Raw genomic sequence first — 23,692 nt, forward strand, 5'->3', positions numbered from 1 at the left:
TGATCTCTGTCTGTCAAAAAATAAATAAATAAATAAAAATCTAAAAAAAAAAAAAAAAAAGAATTGGGTGTGGACTGAGGAGAAAGACTGGAAAAGCCCAAGAGCTGGCTTTTGATTTTACTTTTAGGCTCATTCATGTTGGGCCAAAGGTTTCTTTATAGCTATAGTCAAGCCAATTAAGAAAGTCTAATATTCAGGAAAATATCTCATTTGAATAAATAAAATAATTTTGCCTCGTTGATTATTTTTTTATTTTCCTTGGGAATTTGGGGGCAGAGAAAGTTGGATGATTGAGGATTTCTGTTTTTAGGATGACATGACTGGCCATGTTTGTTTGTTTTTTTCCAAAAGAAATGAGATTTGTTTAGCTCAACTTGTTTCTTGTGTCTTTTTCTTTTGCTTTTTTTCTTTTACGTTGTTTTTATAAATATATTTGCTCTACTTTCTTACAAGCAGAGGCTCAAGGAAAATGCATGTATCCTCCTTGTTTTCAACTCAAAAGTATAGGGCTAACTGCAGGCAGCTCAGGAGATTAGTGGATATTTGAATATTATTCATAAGACAATTCATTAGCTAATGGATTAATTAAATGAATAATTATTGAGTTTCTTCCATGTAATGCTATCTTCTACATTACACTTTAACCTGGGGTTTCTAATTTGAGATCCTTGAATGGCTGTAGGGTCCAAAGATGATTTTCAGAAGGTATAATCCCCTGAATTTATATATAAGCTTTGTGTGTCTGTTTATCTAAAAATATGAATCCATAGCTTTGATAGGATTTCCAAGGGGATCTTTAACCTCAAAAATGTAAAAACAGTTACTTTGAAATCTAAATTCTCTAAGGTCATGGGCCTTATACTTTATTTTCTTGGTGTCTTCTAGTATAAAAAATCAGTGGAGAGTAAAAAAATCCATCAATGTGGATTAACTGACTCAATTCAATAGGCCTTAACTAAATGGCCATTTGGATTCAGGTAAAATGTTTATCTGCTAGATAAAGTTGAAGGGGAGGGAGTGGGAAAGGAGGAGAGGTTCAGAGCTATCTGGGGAGCTCATTCTCATCTACCGCCTACTGAATCTGAATTTCAGGAGCAGGGATAGGCACAGATGGATGAACTACAAACAAGGCTTTCCAGGGGATCTTGTGGGATCTGATCCTCTATCCAGGTGGTAAATCACTGGGCTGGTGGGAAAGATAAAGAGATAAACATTAAACAAATAGACTTCAAGACAGGATGAGCTGCCTTCTAAAAAGAAGTCATTGACATGAACTAGGAAACAGAGAGACCTATGTAAATTTCAGAATATCTACAGCTTTGAACTGGACCTTGAAGTGTGAGAAAATTTCAATAAGAACAGAATAATAAGGCTTGAAAATTCTGAGTATGGAAGTTTTGATGATGGAGAAGGAAGGACAAGAGAATTTTTGGATATTCTCCTGTGACAGAGTATTCAGAAAGGGTAAAATTTAGTATAGGAATCAGATACAAATATATTTAGTGCAGAGCTGTACACAAAGGACTAAGTCAATTGATCTGTGTTGGCTGAAAATACCTTCATAACTGATGTAGCTCTACCATAAATTCATCCTCATTTTGTTCATACCAAGTCTACTATTCACAGGATGTACAGTTTGACTTGACTTAAACAAGCAGGTGGAAGTTCTAAGAGCCAATTTAGCATAATCAATATAACTTCTTAAAAAGCAGACATTTACCCAAAGCTTCTCAAAAAAAAACCCCTTCATAATGAGAAAAGTACTGTGGATCTCTGGAATATCCTGACAGGGCCAGGATTTATCTTTGATGCTGTTAATTCAGCTTAAACGATTTCCAATATCTCGATGCCATTAGCCAGTATTTGGCTACCTGCATTGTATTTTCTTTGGGAATTTCACGCAAGAAATTATCTGTTGATACAGTATTGGTTTCCAGTGTCTGCTATAACAAATCACCACAACGCTGGTGGCTTAAAACAACAGAAATTTATTCTCCCACAGTTCTGGAAGCCCAACATCCAAAATCAAGGTGTCAACAGGTATTTAGTCCATCTGAAGTCTCTAGGGGAGAATCTGTTTCTAACATCTTCCAAACTTTGGTGGCTGCTGGCATTCTCTGTCTTGTGGATACATGTCTCTGCTCCATGTCTTCTATTTTGTGAGTCTCCTTGGTTTATCTCTCAGAACTCCAATTTCTCCTTTCATAAGGACACCTGTGTTGAAGTTTTCAATTTCATTGGTATTTGCTCAAATTTTTATTATTTCTTTCCTTTTGCTTACTAGGGCTATAAGTTGCTCTTCTCTTTTTTGAAAGTTACCTAAGGTAGAAGCTTAGATTATTGATTTTAGACATTTCTTCGATTCTATTATATTCATTCAGTACTATATATTTCCCTCTAAGTACTGTTTTCACTGCATTCTACACATTTTGATGAGTTGTATTTTCATTTTCATTTAGTTAAAAATATTTAAACATTTCTCAAGATTTCTTTTCTGATCCACTTGTTATTTAGAAGTATGTTGTTTACTTTCCAAATATTTTAGGATTTTTCCAGCTAATTTTATTATGGTTTTCTAGTTTAATACCCTTGTGGTCTTATGATATTTGCTCTTTTAGATTTGTTAAGGTGTGTTTTATGATCCAGAATGTGTTTTATCTTGATGAATGCTCCATGGAAGCTTCAGAAGACCATGTTGGATGAACTAGTGTATAAATGTCAATTAGACTAAGTTTTTGTTTTTATTGAATGGCACACATGATGTCCTGGGTAAAAGAACTGAGGCAAACAGGTCTTTAGTGTGAGAGTTTATGCTTATCTAGTTAGGAGTAAGGCTATAATTACTGCTTGCTATAGCTGTGGTATCAGAGGCTAAAGTTTCCTTTAATGTCCTTGTTTTTATTTTCCTTATTGTCCTGTTTCCCTAGAGCCTCCTCCTTCTTATTTTTATTAACATATAATGTATTATTTGCCCCAGGGGTACAGGTCTGTGAATCATCAGGCTTACACATTTCACAGCACTCACCATAGCACATACCCTACCCACTGTCCATAACCCAGCCACCCTATCCTACCCCCAACTTTTTTTTTTTTTAAGATTTTATTTATTTGACAGAGAGAGAAAGAAAGAGAGAGAGATCACAAGTAGGCAGAGAGGCAGACAGAAGGGGGAAGCAGGCTCCCTGCTGAGCAGTGATCCTAATGTGGGGCTCCATTCCAGGACCCTGAGATCATGACCTTAGCCGAAGGCAGAGGCTTAACCCACTGAGCCACCCAGGTGCTCCTCCCTAGAGTCTCCTTCTTAACTAAAGTCTGAGTCTTGCTGTCCTTTCAGATATAATCTTCTGTCATGTAGGAGAACTGGTGTAGTGGTAAGTTGTGGGGGAGGGCAGTATTTTATAATCCTATGATTAAGTTTCAATGTTTTAGTGAGCCCATTTCCCTGGGCTGTGACTTACAAGTATTTCACAGTTAACCATTTTCATTTAGGTGAGATAGGAAGGCTATAAGGGGCTGGAGTCCAGTAGTTCCCTTCTACCAGGACAACTAGGCTCTGATAAAAATAGTTTCCCTTGAGGATAGGCAGTTGTTAAGAAGAATGAAACAATCTGAGCTCATTTAAAAATTATTCCTTTCCTGGGGTGCTTGGGTGGCTCAGTCCGTTAAGTGTCTGACTCTTGATCTTAGCTCAGGTCTTGATCTCACAGCCGTGAGTTGAAGCCTTGCTTTGGACTCCATGCTGGGTATGGAGCCTACTTTTAAAAAATGTTATTTTTCCTGTCTCTCTGCCAGAAACATTAAGGAGTTTTTCTCTGATCTTTACTGGGAAAACGTGGTAGAGCTCTTTGAGGTAAAACTCAACAAAGTTGGCAACCTCCTTAAGGCTGTGTCCACAGGAGTTTTTCTCTCTCAAATGTTGCTGCATCTCCAGCAATTATTCCATTATCCTTTGAGCGTTCTTAGTAGACTCCAGCAGAAGCTCCTGCTGCAGGTAAACTGCAGCACTGCGATTATGTGTTCACTCATTTCTCCAGTTTTCAAGGTAGTTGTTTGCCCTGTGACCTCAGTTCTCCAATGGACCTAAGAAGAGTTGTTGGTTTGATTTTCAGTTGGTTCAGCTTTTTCATTGCTGTTGTAAAAACAAAAGTGATGATCCCAAACTTTTTGCATGCCAGAATGGAAACCATATCATTGAGACCCACTTTTTAAAGATATTACAGAGTGGGCATATTTATCAGGAAAAGTAGTTGTACTTAATAATCCCTAAATTCTCTTCTAGGTCTGAGCTTTTCTTCTAGTTCTAACAAGTTTTGCCTTGTAAATTTTGCCCCATAAAATGGAGTTCAAAGCCATTATGATGTCTTTAATATTAGAGTTCTGAAGCAATATACAAATGGGGTAGGAGAAAGCCTGTATATAAATCATGAAGGTGAGGTCTAAGTTTCAGCTCACCACTTCTGTTGGGTCTAAGAAAAAGCTACCTCATATCTTTGGATTTCAGCACATTCATTTATAGAATATGGCAGTTGGCTTACATTGCAATTAATGTTAACATTCTGCTATTCCAGAGGATGATTATTTAAAGGATTCATAGCAAAATTGTGCCTAATTTATGACTCACAACCTTGGTTCTCATACATGAAATACTTTATTGGCATTAAGCAAATAGCTATTTAAATGTCAGCAGTTGATCTGGGTACTTTATCTGGCAGCCTTCCATTTTCTAAATGGAAAGGAGAGGTCTTGCTGGTGCTCCCACTTATTTTAGAAATAAGAAATATAGTTCCTGGTGGTTAACAGATCTCCTGAAAACTAGACAAATTGGCCTCAGTTGAGCAAGATGGTTTTTGAATAGCCGATTAACTAAAAGGGGAACAAAAGCTACAGATAGTACGTACTGATTTTCAGCAGTTGAGAACTCAAATTATTGAATTTGTCAACAGATTCAGTTGGAACATGAAAAGTTCAATCAGTCAGTGGGTTATTAAGGCTCTCATGCTCCCCAAAGATGGATTTTTTTCCTTCTTCTTTTTTTACTTCACCGATTTGAATATATTTTTGTGTGACTTGAACAAATAGGCTTTCTTTGGTTGCTATGTTGGCACAGAATAATTCTAGTACTTGCCTGTATGCAATAAATTTACATGTGTCTGTACTTTCATCTTCTAACCAATTCAGATATCATTTAATGAATATCTATGGCATGTCTGGTACTATTTTAGAGGAATTGATTTGAGTATCATCAACCTATAGATAGTAAATGAAAACAAGAAAATGGATTTAAAAAAAAAAAAAGGGCGCTGGGTGGTTCAGTCGGTTAAGCCTCTGCCTTCGGCTCGGGTCATGATCCCAGGGTCCTGGGATCGAGCCTCGCATAGGGCTCTCTGCTCAGCAGGGAGCCTGCTTCCCCCTCTCTCTCTGCCTGCCTCTCTGCCTACTTGTGATTTCTCTCTGTCAAATAAATAAATAAAAATCTTAAAAAAAAAAAAAAACAAAGAATGTGGATGAGCTCTGTCAGAGGATGGGACCATGAGAATCCCCAATACTTAAAAGTTTCAGTGGGAGGAAACCACTACTGAAAATAAAAATTTAGGGAAGTAACTATAGAATTAAAAATTTGCCTTCATTTGGGTTCCATAGGAAGTAGACCCCAAGACAAGGTTTAAGTCCAAGGAATTTATATGATGAATGAATGATCCAGGAAGTCCCAGTAGAGGAGTAAGGAGGCGAGGCAGAGAAGAGAAGGCAGTAAAGGTTGCAAGCTCCTGCTGTGAGTAACTGAAGCTTCGCTTCACTGGAACTCTGCACTGAAAGGCAGTACAGACATGTCTCCTAGAATTGTCTTGGCTGAAGGGTGGAGGAGCTGAAGTATTTGTTCACTAATTGTTGTAAGTCATTGGTTAGGGGAAGTTCTTGGGAGATCTTCATTCCCTGGCATCGCTGACCTATCACCTGTGCACCAAGAGCGGGTTCCAGTGGTCACAGAGAACCCTGAGTTCCACAAAAGAGGGTGTGCTGATGGTGGGTATAGGTCTGGGCCATCACGCACAGACATGTTAAGTGCATAGGAGCTACAGATGCAGCATTAACAGCACTTGCCGAAGTTTAGCTCCCTGAGACTACCAAAGGGAGAGAGAATTTCTGGAGGAGAAAGTAGTAAATCATCTCAAAAAGACTGACGCGTCACATAAGTAAAAGGACGGAGAAAGTGATAAGGCGAGGGGAAGGCACTAACAGAAACAGAAAAGATAAAAAAAAAGTGATAGAAAATGAGTATTTGATGGAGCAGGATACAAGAGGAGATGAAATGAGAGGTATGTGCTTATTTATAACTAAAATTCAGAATATATACAAAGACAGGGATGCCTGGGTGGCTCAGTCAGTTAAGTGTCTGCCTTCAGCTCAGGTTAAGATTCCAGGGATCAGGGGCGCCTAGGTGGCTCAGTGGGTTAAGCCTCTGCCTTCGGCTCAGATCAGGTCATGATCTCAGGGTTCTGGGATCGAGCCCTACATAGGGCTCTCGCAGAGAGCCTGCTTCTTCCCTTCTCTCTCTGCCTGCCTATCTGCCTACTTGTGATCTCTGTCTGTCAAATAAATAAATAAAATCTTAAAAAAAAAAAAAAAAAGATTCCAGGGATCAAATCCTGCATCAGGCTCCCTGCTTCAAGAGGAGCCTGCTTCTCCCTCTCCCTCTGCTGCTCCTCCTGCTTGTGCTCTCTCTCTGACAAATAAATAAATAAAATATTTTTAAAAAACCCCTTCATAATATACATAAAGACAAATTAAATGTTACAATTAAAAATAAAAACGCCTTTTTGAGACTTAATTCATTTATCAACTTACTCAGGAGACTCTCCTTGAACTGCCAAGTCTGGCTTCAGTGTCACTTTTTCTTCTTTCCAGCGCACCCTGTGCTCATTTTTATGATGGGATTTACCACTCAGACTCCAAGTTATTTATTTGCTGCTTATGCAGGGATGGTATCAGGCACAGAGAGAAGTTAGAGCTCCATTTGGTTCATTTGAGCTATAAAGCATTGAATTACTTTGTGCCCAGCAATCTTAGGACACCTGAATAGAAACTAAACCAGCATCCTGGGGGATATAAACCCGGTCACACAGTGTCCATCTCAAATTGAGGTTAGTCACGTCCTTGATGTTCTCTCCTGACATACCGAGGAGCTGCACTGCAGCCCAGCATCAGAATACAGGATGACTTCTTTGGAGCAATTACATTTTTCCTAAGCAGGCTCTAGATGGAGATATTCATCTATTGTTCCTTTGTTTTCTCCGCAGTTGGGGTGAACAATATACTCGACAACTAAAAAAAAGTAAATTAAAATTATTCCTCATTTTTAAGTCTCTCAAAGACTTGTAGAAATGATTTAGAATATTATTTAAGGCAGATAAGATATGAAAAATATTTTTGCATTGCTAATCTGGATAATTTATTAAAGTGGGACACTGCTGCATGTTACCTCTTTCTATCTACGGACATTTTCTAAAGAAGATACAGATCAATTGCCTTTTTATATGAAATAGATTTAATCTGAAATACAAAGGAGTTAAAAAACATTTCAATATATTCTTTAAAATCTGCATTTTGTAAACAATGATGGAGAGTACCAAAGTCAATTCACAATAGAAAATAAAAGACCAAATTTGCAAATCTGCATGGATTTTAACCTTTAGGTAAGGTTTAAGAAGTTAGTATTGTTATAGCTATTGTTATTGAGTAATCACATGCCTCAGTTCTTTGGGGGGAAATGGGTTACTTGGTACCCTGCAGAACGTGTTTCAAGCAGGAGAGGAAAAGAAGGGAAATTAGTATGGAGTGAGGAGCGACACAGGTTGATGGAAGGAGAAGGTAACCAACTCCTCACACTACTGGGAGAACATTAACCTCGCTGAGCTTCTACTTTCTCTGCTGTCAAACAGGAACATTTCTTCCTGCTGTGCTTATCTTGTAGACTGATTAAGGTAAGAGAGGAAAAGAGTAAGTGGTTGTGAGGGGGAGGTGGAGGGGTTGGGGGTGGGGGGGAGGGGTGCAGGGTAGGGGGGAGGTCAGGGCCAGCCGGCAGCAGGACATGCCACGGCCCAGTGACTGCTTCTTCTGCTGGTGGTGGGGCGGACCTAGGCTTGAAGCTGAGCTTGAGTAACACAACTGTGGAAGAGATATACATACCTAGTACTGGGGTCCCCCATCCTGCTAACAGTTTGCATAACTGTGATGTGACTATGGGTTTATCATGGAAACTACTAGAAATTTCCTGACCACTATTTTGAGTGAAGGAAGAAGCCACTGAAATTTATATAAACCATGATTTGCTTTTTGGGGTCACTCTGTGGAAGGACATGTAGAAGACTGGTATTATTCACTTGTACCAGCAGGGACTCCGGAAGTTCCCAAGCCCTTTGCTACTCCTTGCAAAGCTGTGGCTTTCATCCTCTCAGTGGGCTTTTACTTGTGTTTTCAATCTTTGCAGGAACTCCAGCTCCCCTCTTCCCCCTCCTGCTTCCCAGCAGGGGATATTGAAGAGCGGCTATACAGTTCTCCCCAAACATGAGACACCTGCTACTGTGTTCACCCCTAGCAAGAAAACTCTGCTCTGGGTCTAAGATACACATCTCAACCTTAGCCAAGGAAATATGGAAGGCTTTCCTGGATCTGCTCTAAAACAAAAGACACACTTCCAAGAAGGTTAAGATGTACTCTCAGCTCCGAAAAGGCAGGCATATCTCAGAGTTGAGCATGCCGAAGCCAGTATTTAAGACTGCTACTTTAGGAATGTTAGCAGAATGATTCAGGACCTATCACTTAAACCAAGATCAAGCAGCAGCACAGGCAAAGTGCAATGCCTAGCCCAGCCCTACCCCGAACTAGGTCAAGATTTCACAGAACACTCCAGAGCAATTCTTCAGCAACACAAGGATAAGTCTTATAAATTTTTCTATAAGATGTCAATTCTCTGAGAACATAAGATTAACTGGATTCTGAGCCATGGGGAGGGGTTGCATTCTTACCTGAAAGTGGGAGCACAAAGAGAGCAGAAAGGAAAAGACAATGTAATTTGAAATTAAATAATTCCATCAGTGACCTATAATGATTTGTCTTTTTGTTCTTTTATCTTTTCTTTTTTTTCCTCTTTTCCTTCTTTTGCATTGTGAAATAGAGAAGGCATATACAATTACGAACTGCAGGGTAAAGTGTGAGGCTCACTTTTAGATTTCAAGAATCACGGGAGATTTCGGGTGTTTGGTGGGGGTGTCAGTTACACTGAAGACTGCCTACCACCGAAGTAAAATCCATTATAGACTTTTTACCAGTTTGTTACAAAAAAGATGGCATTAATGTATAATGAACCCTAAGTTAAATCATGATTTCAATTAATATGAACTGAATTAGTTGATAATCAATGTAATAATTGTAGATAGATGAGAACTGTAACTTCTGGGCCTTTACTGGTTCTCAGACTGGTTTAAGGAAATCTCATCCAACAGAGTATTGCCACCCAGCACACTTAACCAGCCTTGTGATTTAATGCTTTAGTGACTAGAAGCTTTGGACAATGTCATGTGCTATGCCAGGGGATTAGCCAACCTGAGACTTTCCAAGGAGCATTTGCCATGGACAGTCCCTCATGGACCAATCTGGACTTCAGTTCTGCAGTTTCAGAAGATGGATTTTACCAGCACGCTTAACACTAGGAATGAATGAGCTCAATAACTAGAATTAAGAGACTCATGTAAATGAACCTGCTGCGATAGTAAATTTACAGAGAGACTGGATAAACACACAAAAATGATTGAGACAGTGTTGTGAAAGATGTTACATAACAGGAGGCATTATAGCAGCCTTTGAATGTAAACCAGAATATCCAGAATGGATGCAGCCTAGAAGCAGAAGCTCAGTTCCTGGAAATAAGAAAGTTGTGGCTTTAACCCCTTGATCCATTTTCCTGATCTTGAAAATCCAGCTGACTTTTCTGTCCCTTTGTTACATAATCTGCAAAAGTGGGCTGTCGGAGAAGCAGCAAAGGTGAAGTTGTCTCTAAGTACAACACGCTAAGATAATTAGCCACAGGAGACTGTTTTCTTCAAAGAAGTTCAAGTTTCCTGAAACTCTGGTTGGTGAGATTATTTTCATGCTTTTTAAGTTGGCATTTGAACTTTCAAATGAAAAAAAAAAGTTCTTATTTTTACACAGCTAGAGGTGTGACAGAATTTTATTTCTGCCTCTCCTGGGTTGACTCGAAGTCACGACAACAAGCAGCAGAGTTGAATGCTGCCAAATGGTGTATTATTCAAATGTAGTCGGGTACTCCCCCCCACCCCGACACCCGCACTATTTTACTGGGAGGTGATACACACAGTAGTAATTATAATACTATTGATCTCTGACAAGCAGGCAGACACACACTCCTACATATTCATTACATCATTACATTACTGACCAGCACACTTAGTCTTTTCTTTTCTTATCACTGTGAATGATAAGTTGAACATTACCTCCCCCGCCACCAACTGCTAGATGTGGACTGACCCCATCACACATTCATGGCCTACTGGCTCCATTTGTGGCCCAAAGGTCTCAGGGCACATGCTGAGTTTTCTTTCTTCATGTTATGTGACATCATCTCTATGTTTATCTTCCCGTGGTCTTGTTTTCTATCATCGTTTTTGTTTCAGTGAACATTTTTTGACTCAAGGATAGGCATGTGGTCACACTGGAAGTTTCGTAAAGTGCCAAGACAAATATAAATGACATTAAAAGTAGTGTGTGTGTGTGTGTGCACGTGTGTATGTGTTTTACCATGGTTCAAAGCAAGAGAGCATAATCAAGGAACTGTTTTAGGAAGCAAATGGTCAAAATTAGCCTTTAAATAGACACTGAGGAAAATTCTTCAAATAGCATCTGATCAGACGGAGTGACCAACAATAAAATAGAATCTAGAAGAGAGAATGGCCAGAGACATGACATGATTTCAAGTATATGCTGCCCAGAATGTATCTCCATGGGGGCCTGTGCTTTGGCCTTCTAATGAAGATTCTCTTAGCCATTGCATTTCCAGGAGAATATTCTTGTCCCATTGCTGCGTAAGGGTAAATATGGATTCTGACTCTAATTTCAGTGGAGAGTGAGGGATTTTCTCACCACCAAGCAATTCTCAGACACCAGCTGGGTGCCCTAAAATTCAATTTAATTCTGGTGCTATCTCCCTAGGGATAACATCAGATCCCACGGATTAAGGGCTCAATCCCACAAGACTGTCCTCCACTTCAGATGCTAATGGCAAGCACAGGTTGTTACCTGGGCTTCTGACCTGCCAATTACTGATTGGTGGTTTCCTCAACTCCTTCCTTGGGTTGATTATTTCCAAGAACTCAGGAAGCCCATTTCCTCACTAGATTACTAGTTTATTATGAAGCATATTAAAAGATATGAATGAACAGCCAGATGAAAAGATACATAAGTGAGGTCCTGAACAAAAGAGCTTCTGTCCTTATGGAGTTTGGGGCCTGGCACTGTGGCACACAAAAGTGTTCTAGTTCACCAATTTGGAAGCTCTCTAAACCCTCTCTCACTCAATCTGTTTTTTTGTGTGTGTTTGTGTGTGTGTGTGTGTGTGTGTGTTTTAAATTATGAAGTCTTCACACAAGCATGGTTGATTAAATCATTGGCTACTGTGACCTATTCCACCCCCAGTCCCTTTCTCTTCCCCAGAAATCAGGGGCTGGGACTGAAAGAAGTTCCATCCCTCTGTTCTCGTTGGTTCCCCTGGCAACCAGCCTTAGGAGCTTTCCAAAAGTCATATCATTAACATAAACTCAGTTGTGGTAGGAAGCACTTATTATGAATAAAAAAACACCCATTTCACCTTTATGGCTCTGAAGGGATTTCAAGAACTGAGGACAAGAGACCAAACATTATAACAAAAGATGCTCCCAATTGTTCTTTATCTCTTAGAAAATTCCAAGGGTTTGGGAAGCTGTGATCTAGGAAGCATGGATGAAAACCAAATGTATATATATTTTAGTACAGATCATAATATCATAGGATAGTTACTTGTAGAATATTATGGTTAAGAACATAGATTTATAATGAGACCCATGTTCAATCATGCCACCAAAAAGTGGTAACTGTGTGACCGATAAATCCTTTTATTCCTCAGCAAGAATTCTGTGGAGCAGCATTCAGATCCCCCCTTCAGGACTGCAGCACCAAATCCCCTAGCTGAGACCAGTAGTGGCTGGTGGCTTTGAGTCCCTCCCCAAGACAGCTCTCAGAGTTTCCTAGGGGATCCTTGAGGTCTTTGTTGAGACTAGTTCCAGTTCACCTTCCTCTGTCCACTCCTCTGCAGGTGGCTCTCCCCAGTCAAATCCCTGAATGTAAGAATCTGTCCCTGAGTCCATTTCTCTCAGGACATACTTGCAACCCTCTTGGAGTATCTGTTTCCTTATAACAGTATAGACCTCTTCACAGTTTTGTGGAGAAGAAAGAACATGCCATTATTTTTTCTGTATCATACTAGAGGCAGGCTCTGCTGTCCTTCCAAGTTTCTCTTGCTGCTACCACCTTCCCTTTTCCTTCTTACACCACTAGCTCTGAGAATAGCTATTTTGTGTCTTCCATAATCTTTCCTTTTGAGGCACTATTCTTGGCTAGCTATAAGCTTTTTTTTTTTTTTTTTTTTAATTTTCCTGTTTAAAACTCTGGTTTCTTCATGTGAAATAAGGCCTAAAATTAAAGTCCCAATATTATGTGTTCCTCGGCATCTGGGGCAAGGCAGGAGTACCTCAAATGACCTAATCACAAGTTCATGTCCTCACTCTCACTCTGCTCCCAGGAATAAGATTTCCTAGGAAACATCTCTCCTTATGATGGGGACCAGCTATAGTTCCTGCTTATCCTTGAGTACCAGCTTTGGTTCCTTGACAATCTATGGAACTATTCAAGATTAATTTTTTTTTTTTTTAATTTATTTGAGAGAGAGACCGTGAGAGAGCATGAAAGGTGAGAAAGTCAGAGGGAGAAGCCAACTCCCTGTGGAGCTGGGAGCCTGATGTGGACTCGATCTTGGTACTCCCGGATCGTAACCTGAGCTGAAGGCATTACTTAACAAACTGAGCCACCCAGGAGCCCCTATGGAATTATTCAAATGAGCCAACCATATCCTCCCTGGAAACCAGGAGTTAGCCAACTGCCTGATACTGCAAAGCCCGGCTCCCACCACCACTGACTGTTCACTCTGCTCCTCATTGTAAAGAAGCGTCATCCTACATGGTGTGTGGTGTCCTTCTCTTCCAGGCTGCAAGTATATATGAAGGACAAATTGCAGTCAGTCTCATTTGTCCAATGTCAGTTGTTGTGGATTTGTCATTCCCACAACCCCGAGGCAAGAAACCATTTCTCACCAATAGGTAAAGACATGACTGAAACACTTTACTAAAAGAAAAGGGCCCTTTTCAATGGCTCACTTCACTGTAATGAGCTTTCATGTCTGAGATAAGAATTGTAAACAAGGCTCCAGTCAGTTTAGGGTGTAAGGGCTGAGGGCAGGCTGTCCTAAAATGTGTCACTTTGGTATATTATTTTAAATTAAAAAGTTACTTAAAAAACAGCCAGTGCAAAAAAGAACACCCTGACCTCCCTTTGTCTCCAGAAATCAGGAAGTGAATCTCCCACGTGAAAGGTAGCTTTCCTGCACCAGGAGCTAAAGACATACTGTTATCACCAGAGATAAGGAATTCAGAGAAGAGAAGGCTGTATTACGAATCTTGTTACTTTTTATTTATTTGACAGAGAGAAATCACAAGTAGATGGAGAGGCAGGCAGAGAGAGAGAGAGAGAGAGGGAAGCAGGCTCCCTGCTGAGCAGAGAGCCCGATGTGGGACTCGATCCCAGGACCCTGAGATCATGACCTGAGCCGAAGGCAGCGGCTTAACCCACTGAGCCACCCAGGCGCCCCCGAATCTTGTTACTTTTTATTAATTCAACCCCAGCTCAAATCCTGTTTAGAAGTCCTTACTAATTAAACACCTGAACGTAAGTTTTCATGGTCCTGTCAATTCCTCACAGATTTATTATCTTTTTGTCTAAAAAGTATAAAAACTGCCTACCATCATTTCTTTGGGTATCAATTTCGTTATTGGTCCTCTGTGCTCATGTCATTATTTTTTTTTTTTCTCCTGTTTATCTGTCTCATGTCAATTTAATTCTAAGGCCAGCTAGAAGAATCTTGCAGGGAAGAGGAAAACAGATGTCTGCATATGCAATCACACAGGTGTCAACCACTGGCATCTTATTTTAACAATTATTCCGTTGGTTACTTCTGCAATTCTTTTGCCACCCAGTCCCATAAATTCCCTCTCTACCATGTCCCTAGATATTATTGTCCATGTCCACTTTAGAATTTTTTTTTAAAGATTTTATTTATTTATTTATTTGACAGAGAAAGCACAAGGAGGCAGAGAAGCAGGCAGAGGCAGAGAAAGAAGCAGGCTCCCCACTGAGCAAGGAGCCCAATGCGGGGCTCAATCCCAGGACCCTGAGATCATGACCTGAGCTGAAGGCAGTGGCCCAACCCACAGAGTCAGCCAGGTGCCCCCACATTAGAATTTTGAATGCCGAAAGGCTGCTTTGAGAAACTGAGATTGGTTCAGAGTCTCAGTTGAAAGATGCAGGTACAACTCCCAGGGAAGATGGTGGAATAGGAGGATCCTAGGTTCACTTTGTCCCAAAGACACAATTATATAACACTGATATCGGTCTTAGTAACCCAGAAAATGACATGGAGACTGGCATAACTGAATCTCCACTACTAAATGTAGAGAAGAGGCCACATAGGAGAGGGTAGGAAGGGCAGAGACTCTGTCAGGAGCCAAAGAGATCCAGGCCATCCATTGGGGGAAGAATTCATGGTACAGAGAGGGAAGAGAAGCAGAGCCCCACACCAGGCACCCCAGGCTTTGGGGACCCACAATGGGAAGACAAATCTCTGTAACCTTTGGTGTTGAAAACCAGAGAAGACTGGTTTTGCAAGTTTTTTTTTAAAAAAAGATTTTATTTATTTATTTGACAGAGAGAGACCACAAGTAGGCAGAGAGACAGGCAGAGAGAGAGGAAGGGAAGCAGGCTCCCCGCTGAGCAGAGAGCCCGATGCGGGACTCAATCCCAGGACCCTGAGATCATGACCTGAGCCGAAGGCAGTAGCCTAACCCACTGAGCCACCCAGGAGCCCTTTTTTTAAATCAGTGGGGCTTAACACCTGGAACTTTTAAAGTCAGTAGGCTTGGCTCTGGGAGAGCTGGTGGATGATGGGAAACTGAGTCTCTGCCCTTAGAGATAGCAAAACAAAAAGCCTTGCTGATATATAGCACAGAAGAGGCAATCTGAAAAATATCCATGGTATACAGGAAGGAGATTTATTTAATAACCTCAGCATGTGCTGGAGGGATAGGGATCTTTGGGAGAATTCTCCAAGAGCAAAAGAGCTTGTGGGCACCTTTCCTTCCCTTCATCCCCAGGCTAGGTAAACTGACACCTGTGGGAACCAGCACAGCATTTGAACCCTCTCCTCCTAGCTAGTAACAGTGCACCCAGCCCCTGTGTGCTTCTGAAGAGCTGCCTCCTCCAACCCTGCTGGTCTCAGCAGGAGTTTTTTTTCAGGCAGCTGCAGGGCTCCTCCTGCAGCAGACTAGCACAGATTTTGTTGGCCTCATGTGCCCCACCCCCTCATTCTCCTGTGGATACACCCTCCAACATGCCCTTGAAAGGAGTCCATACAAAGTGTGCCATGAGCCTCGCAGTGTGTGCAAGCAGCCCTGATAGGGGCCAGTACCCCTCCAAAGTGACTCATGCCCAGGGAGAGGGGAAGATAACCACACACAAGCCAGTACTAATGCAGCCCCAGTGGTAGGCTGGGGGCAGGAACTGGGATTGACTGCAGGCTCTGCCCACCAAAGAAAGATTGTCAGGGCACCACACAGGGAGAGTACCCTGCAGTTCTGTGTTACTGAACTCTGGAAAAGGCATGGTCTGACTCTCCTCAAATCCAAGGTGGCCCCAGACTGGCCCACTACAACACAGAGACAAAAACCTGCCCCAAATAGGACCATCGTAGATGACTGGACTGAAGGCAAAAGTGGCTCAGCCACAACAGTAGAGGGCATGCAAAATACATAGGAGATATCTCTCTAGTGCCAGGTTCTAGTGAATAGAAGATAGCTCATCAGAACAGAACCATTTAGTAGTACCTGTCACTTCAGGGTACTACAGAAATCATCTTCAAAAAGCCACTACTTTCAAGAGCTGACTTTCCTAAAACTTAGAAACAGATACAGAGAGTTAGACAAAATGAGACAGAGGAATATGTTCCAAATGAAAGACTAGGACAAAAACCACAGCAAGAGAGCTAAATGAAATGGAGATAAGTAATATGCCTGACAGAGAGTTTAAAGTAATGGTCATAGAGATACTCAATGGACTTTAGAAGAGAGTGGACAACCTCATTGTGACCATCAACAAACAGAAAACAAAAAGAACCAAGCAGAGATAAAGAACATAATAACTTAATTTAGAAATACACTAGATGGAATAAACAGTAGATAACAGAAAGCAGAAGAATGGATTAACAACCTGGAGGACAAAGCAAGGAAAGCAATCAAGCCGAACAGGGGAGAGAAAACTGAACATTAATGAAAGAAAATAGATTCAGGGAAATCAGTGATACCATCAAGTGTAGTAACATTCACATTATGGGGGTCCCAGAAGAAGAAGACAGAAAAGGGGGCAGAAAATTAATTTGAAGAAATATAGCTAAAAATGTCTCAAATCTGGGGAAGAAACAGAAATCCAGACCAAAGAGGCACAGAGACCTCCAACAAAATCAACATAATGAGGCCCATACCAAAACACATAATAATTAAAATGGCAAAAAGTAGTGACAGAGAATTTCAAAAACAGCAAGAAGAATACAGTTACAGAAAAGGGAATCCCCTTAAGCTATCAGTAGGTAGATTTTTCTGCAGTCCAGAACAGATTAGGATGATATATTCAAAATGCTGAAAGAAAAAAACCCCTGCAGCAAAGAATACTCTACCCAGCAAGGCTGTCATTCAGAACAGAAGGAGAGATAAAGAATTTCCCAGACAAAAAAAAAAGTTAGAGGAATTCATCACCACTAAACCATCCTTACAAGAAATGTTAAAGGGGACTCTTTGAGTGGAAAGGGAAGACCATAAGCAGGAGTAAGAAAAGTAGGAAGCATTAAAATTAAGTATATTTACAAAAACCCATCAAGGGACTCACAAAATAAAAGGATGTAAAGTGTGATAACATATACCTAAAACATGGGTGGAAGAAGAGTGAGTATTTGGTGCTTTTAGAAGGGGTTCAAACTTAGGCAACCATCAACTTAATATAGACTGCTATATGCATAAGCAGTTATATATAAACTTAATGATACATACAAGTAAAAAGCCAGTAATAGACATGCAAAGAATACAGAGAAAGAAATCCAGGTATATCACCTAAAAACAAACAAAACAAAACAAAAAAACAGCAAACCATGAGAGAAGAGAGCAAGCCAAGAAAGGAACAGAGGAACTACAAAAACAATTGTAAAACAGGTAACAAAATGGCAAAAAGTAAAAGCCTATGAATAATAACTTTGAATGTAAATGGACTAAATGCTCTGATCAAAATACATAGGATGATGGAATGGATACAAAAGAAAGACCCATCTGTATTCTGCCAACAAGAGACTCATTTTAGACCTAAAGACACATGCAAATTGTGAAGGAAGGGATGGAAAAGCATTTATAATGCAAATGGAAGTGAAAAGAAAGCTGAGGTAGCAATACTTCTATCAGACAAAATAGACTTTAAAACAAAGTCTGTAACAAGAGACAAAGAAGGACACTACCTAAGCATAAAGGGAACAATCCAACAAGACACAACAATTGCAAATACTTATGCACTCAATATGGTAGCAGCCAAATATGTAAAGCAGCTAATAACAAATATAAAGGAAGTAATTGATAGTAATACAATAGTAGTAGGGAACTTTAACACCCCACTTACATTAATGGATAGATTATCTAAACAGAAAATCAGCAAGGAAACGGTGGCTGTGAATTACACATTGGCCAGATGGATCTAACAAATATATCTAGAATTTTTCATCTTAAAACAATGGAACACACATTCTTTTCAAGTATGCAAGGAACATTCTCCAGAATAGAACACATATTAGTTCACAAAACAAGTCTCAACAAATTAAAAAAGATCAAAGTCATTTCATGCATCTTTTTCTGATTACAATACTATGAAACTAGAAATCAACCACAAGAAAAATTCTGGAAAGAGCTCACATACATGGAAGTTAAATAACATGCTCCTAAATAAAAGCAGGCCAACCAAGAAATCAAAGAGGAAATTAAAAAATACATGGAGACAAAAGAAAATGAAAATGCAATGGTCCAGAATCTTTGGGATGCAGCAAAAGCTGTTTTAAGAGGAAGTTTATACTTACGCAGGCCTATCTCAAGAAGCTAAAAAACTCTCAAATAAACCATCTAATCTTACACTTATAGGAGCCAGAAAAAGAAAAACAAAAGAAATCCAAAACCCATAGAAGGAGGAAAATAATAAAGATTAGAGCACAAATAAAAAATATAGAAATTGAAAAAACAATAGAACATAGCAATGAAACCAGGAGCTGGTTCTTTGAAAAGATCTATCAAATTAATAAACCTTTAGCCAAACTCACTATGAAAAATTATACACCAACAAATTGGACAACCTAGAAGAAATGGGTAAATTCCTAGAAACATTTAACCCCCCAAAACTAAATCAAGAAGAAATTGAAAATTTGAACAGACCAATCATCAGTAATGGTATTGAGTCAGTAATCAAAAAACTCCCAACAAACAAATGTCTAGGACTAGATGGCATCCCAGGTGAATTCTACCAAACATTTAAAGAAGAGCTAATACCTATTCTTCTCAAACTAGTCCAAAAAACAGAAGGGAGGTACAACTCCCAAATTCTTTCTATGAGGCGTCATTACCCTAAAACCCAAACCCGAAAAAAACACCACAAAAAAGAGAAGTAGAGGCCAATATCTCTGATGAACATAGATGTAAAAGTCCTCAACAAAATAGCAGCAAACCAAATCCAACAATACATTAAAAAAAAAAAAATCATTCACCACTATCAAGGGGATTGCAAGGGGTGGTTTAAAATTCCCAAATCAATGAACACAATACAGTCACAATAATAAGAGAAAGGACACAAAACAAAAGATCATTTCAATAGATGTAGAAAAAGCATTTGACAAAGTACAACATCCAGTCATGATAAAAACTCTCAATAAAGTAGGCTTAGAGTGAACATACCTCAACAGAATAAAGGCCATATATGAAAAACCCACAGCTAACATTATACTCAATGGTCAAAAACTGAGAGCTTTTCCCCTAAGCTCAGCAACAAGGAAAGGATGCCCACTCATACCAATTTTTTTTTTCATACCACTTTTATTCAATATATTACTGGAAGTCCTAGCCACAGCAATCAGACAACAAAAAGAAATAAAGGGCATCCACATTGGTAAGGAATAAGAAAAACTATCACTATTTGCAGATTACATGATACTATATCATGTACCCACCAAAAAACTATCAGAACCAATAAATAAGTTCAGTAAAGTCACAGGATACAGAATCAATAGAGGAATCCATTGCACTTCTATATACTAATAATGAAGTAACAGAAAGAGAAATTAAGAAAACAGTCCCATTTATAATTGTACAAAAATAATAAAATACCCAGGAATAAACTTAACCAGGGAGGTGAAAGACCTGTACTTGAAAACTATAAAACACTGATGACAGAATTGAAGATGACACAAACAAGTGGAAAGACATTCCATGCTCATGAACTGGGAGAATAAATGTTATCAAAATGGACATACTACCCAAAGCAATTTACAGATTTAATGCAATCCTTATCAAAATACCAACAGCATTTTTCACAGAACAAATAATCCTAAAATTCGATGGGACCACAAAAGACCCTGAATACCTAAAGCAATCTTGAAAAAGAAGGACAAAACTGGAGTTACCATAATCCCAGATTTCAAAATATACCTCAAAACTGTAGTAAACCAAACAGCATGGAACTGGCACAAAAATAAACACAGATATCAAAAGAGTAGACCAGAGATCCCAGAAATAAGCCCATGATTATATGGGCAATTAATCTTTGACAACAGAGCCAAGAATACTTAATGAGGAAAAGACAGTCTCCTCAACAAATGGTGTTGGGAAAACTGGACCACTCTCTTACACCATACACCAAAACTCAAAATATTTTAAGGACCTAAATATAAGACCTAAAACCACAAGTATCTAGAATAGAGCATAGGCAGTAATTTCTCTGATGTAGAGATTTTTTGCTATGGCAAAAAATTTCTCTGATGTAGAGATTTGTTGCTATGGCAACATTTTTCTAGATATGTCTCCGAGGGAAGGGAAGCAAAAGCAAAAATAAATTACTTAGATTACATCAAAAGAAAAATCTTCTTTACAGCAAAGGAAACAATCAACAAACTAAAAGAATCTACTGAATGGAATAAGATACTTGCAAATGACATATCCGATAAAGGGTTAGTATACAAAATATATAAAGAACTTATACAACTCTACACCAAAAAATAAAATCATCCAATTAAAAAATGGGCAGAATACATTAACAGACATTTCTTCAAAGGATGACCAAGAGACACATGGAAAGATGCTCAACACCACTCATTATCAGGGAAATGCAAATTAAAACCACAACGAGCTATTGCCTTGCACCTGTCAGAATGGCTAAAATAAAAAAACCTGAAAAATAACAAGTATTGGTAAGGATGTGGAAAAAGAGGAACCCAATGCAAACTGGCACAGTCACTGGGGAAAACAGTATGGAGGCTGCTCAAAAAACTGAGAATAGAATTACCATATGACCCAGCAATTCCGCTACTGGATATTTACCAGAAGAATATGAAAACACTAATTCAAAAGATATGTGCACCTCTCTGTTTATTGCAGCAGTATTTACAATAGCCAAATTATGGGAGCAACCCAAGTATTCATTGGTAGACAGATGGACAAAGGAAAGTGGTATATACACACAATGGAAAATTACTCAGCCTTAGAAATGAATGAAATCTTGCATCTGCAACAACATGGATGGATCTAGTGGGTAAATGCTGAATGAAAAAAGTCAGAGAGAGAGAGGTATCATATGATTTCACTTGTACATAGAATTTAAGGACCAAAAAGGAAAATGAACAAAGAAAATAGAGACAAACCGTAAAACCAGACTCTTAATTATAATGAACAAACTGATGGTTACCAGAGGCATTAAGAGTACACTTATTTTGATGAGCACTGAGTAATGTATAGAATTGAGTCATTATATTGCACATCTGAAACTAATATAACACTGTAGGTTCCTTATGCTGGGGTTAAAAAAAAAAAAGAGAGAGAGGTACAATGAATTTTTGTATCTCAGTCATCAAAATATACTCCTAGCTGTCAAACTCAACTTTTATCTAAGGCTTTACTCTTTCTATATCTCTCACCCATTTGCATTTTTCACTTACCCTCTTTGAGGTGATTACTTTCAAATATCTCTCTATTTTGGCTTCACTCCTGAGGGGTAATTTCATATTTTCAACTACCACAAGGATAATTCAGATGGCTGCCCTATCATCAAATCCTGTTCTACATTTTAAAAGAATTTATGTTTCCTTCAACACAAATTTTCTCCTACAGTTGACTGATTCCTAATAGTCTATTTTTTCCACCTACATTTCTTAGTCTCTGTTGCAGGTGGACCAAGCCTATAAGTATATACTAAGACTAGCCTGTGCACCGAAATAACCCTAGAAGTCATGCACCATCCAAAGGAGACAGCCCTGTGCCGTGGCACATTATTTGCACGCAGAGATGTGAATGTATTGTGCCTCATGTGATTTTTTTTAGGTGAATCCAGAAATCCAGATTTTCATGTGAAATTTTTCAATTTTCAAACATTGGTTCAAATTTATTCATCACTATTTGGGCCACAAAAAATGTCTGTGGGTTATATTCTGCTGATGGGACATTTGTTTGCAATCTGGAACTGTATGATCGCTAAGTCTTTGTCAGCAAACAACACCACATCCATTAGACAGATGTTCACACATTGGTCCATAATAATATTATGGAAGTATCTATTTCATTGCATCATAACCCTGCTTTAAAAACGAAAATTAAAACAGATAAACAAAAATCCTAGGGCTGCCTGGACTTTAAACCTCATACTACCCACTCTAAGCAAACTCATCTTCACAAAAATGTGCCATGTTCATTTACTTGTGTTTGTATATCTTTTCTACTGTGCTGGCTACCATGTGATCATCTATGCCCCTGCTACTTAGCCAAATCATATCAGTCCTTAAGGGTCACCCAACTCATTCAAAGCAACCTTCCTTGATCAGTAGAGTCATCACTGGGCCACTTTTATTTTGAATCCTTGATGCATTTATAGCTGAGAGCACATTAAGTTGCCTTTAAATGCATTATCATATATTAGCAGTACTATTCCAAGTACATTAGCACTCTCTCTTAAACCAGAATGAAAGCTGGAACAATTCTTGAACCATGCCATTTTTATATTTCTCAAAGTGCTCAGTGCTATTCTTCAGCATTATGTGACAAATTTTCCTGTGTCACTCAGACTGCTAGTGCATAGGACAATACTCCACTACAAATGCAGCTGGTAACACCTTTAGAGAAGATGGGTGAGGACGTTCTAACTTGAAAGCAGTCCATGTCTGGTAGAAGGTAAAAGAGAGCAAAGAAAGAGAGTAAGCAGAGGGACATCTAGCACATCGTTTTTTTTTTTTTTTTCCCCTTTAATTTTTAAAGATTTTATTTATTTATTTGACAGACAGAGATCACAAGTAGGCAGAGAGGCAGGCAGAGAGAGATAGAGGAAAGCAGGCTCCCCACTGAGCAGAGAGCCCAATGCGGGGCTCGATCCCAGGACCCCGAGATCATGACCCAAGCTGAAGACAGAGGCTAAACCCACTGAGCCACCCAGGTGCCCCTATCTAGCACATATTAGCATAACTACTTACTTACTATACAAAAAGGCAAGGAGAAAAAGGGCATGATTGTTTAACAGAATTTGAATTCCAAATAAATTATCTTAAAAAAAAAATCAAACTTGCTTTTTCAAACATTTTTGAACTGGTTAAAGAGAAAAAAAAATCACATTGCAAAGAAAAATCTGTAGGCTTATACAGCAAGTTAAGACCACTATATTAATAAAATAAATAAATGCTTCAAATATTTTACACAAATTCAAATTTTTCAAAAAACAGGTCAAATGTTTACCATATGTTTGTTTCAGCAGCTGAAATACCATTTATCAAACTGACATTAAACTGGACTGCACTTCCTATCCTACAAACAGTACAGGTGCATCACTGAGGCTGATATGCACATGTGCGTATTACATACGTGTGAAATCTCTGACACTGCTGGGCATACTATTTCCATTAGTAGTTTAACTCTCTAAAAACCCCTTGGACTATCTTGAATCAAATGGCAAAGAATCAGTGAAGGTAAGTGTTTTGACATTTGGTCAAAGAATT

At 39.1% G+C, this 23,692-nt stretch overlaps 1 long non-coding RNA gene across 1 annotated transcript in view; it reads right to left on the reverse strand.

Moving 5' to 3' along the window:
- Positions 1-23,692, reverse strand: part of LOC132022493 (uncharacterized) — a 133,877-nt gene that overhangs the window by 65,348 nt on the left and 44,837 nt on the right. The window lies entirely within an intron of this gene.

The sequence above is a fragment of the Mustela nigripes genome, chromosome 7 (genome assembly GCF_022355385.1).
Source record: "Mustela nigripes isolate SB6536 chromosome 7, MUSNIG.SB6536, whole genome shotgun sequence".
In the NCBI taxonomy this organism is placed as follows: domain Eukaryota; kingdom Metazoa; phylum Chordata; class Mammalia; order Carnivora; family Mustelidae; genus Mustela; species Mustela nigripes.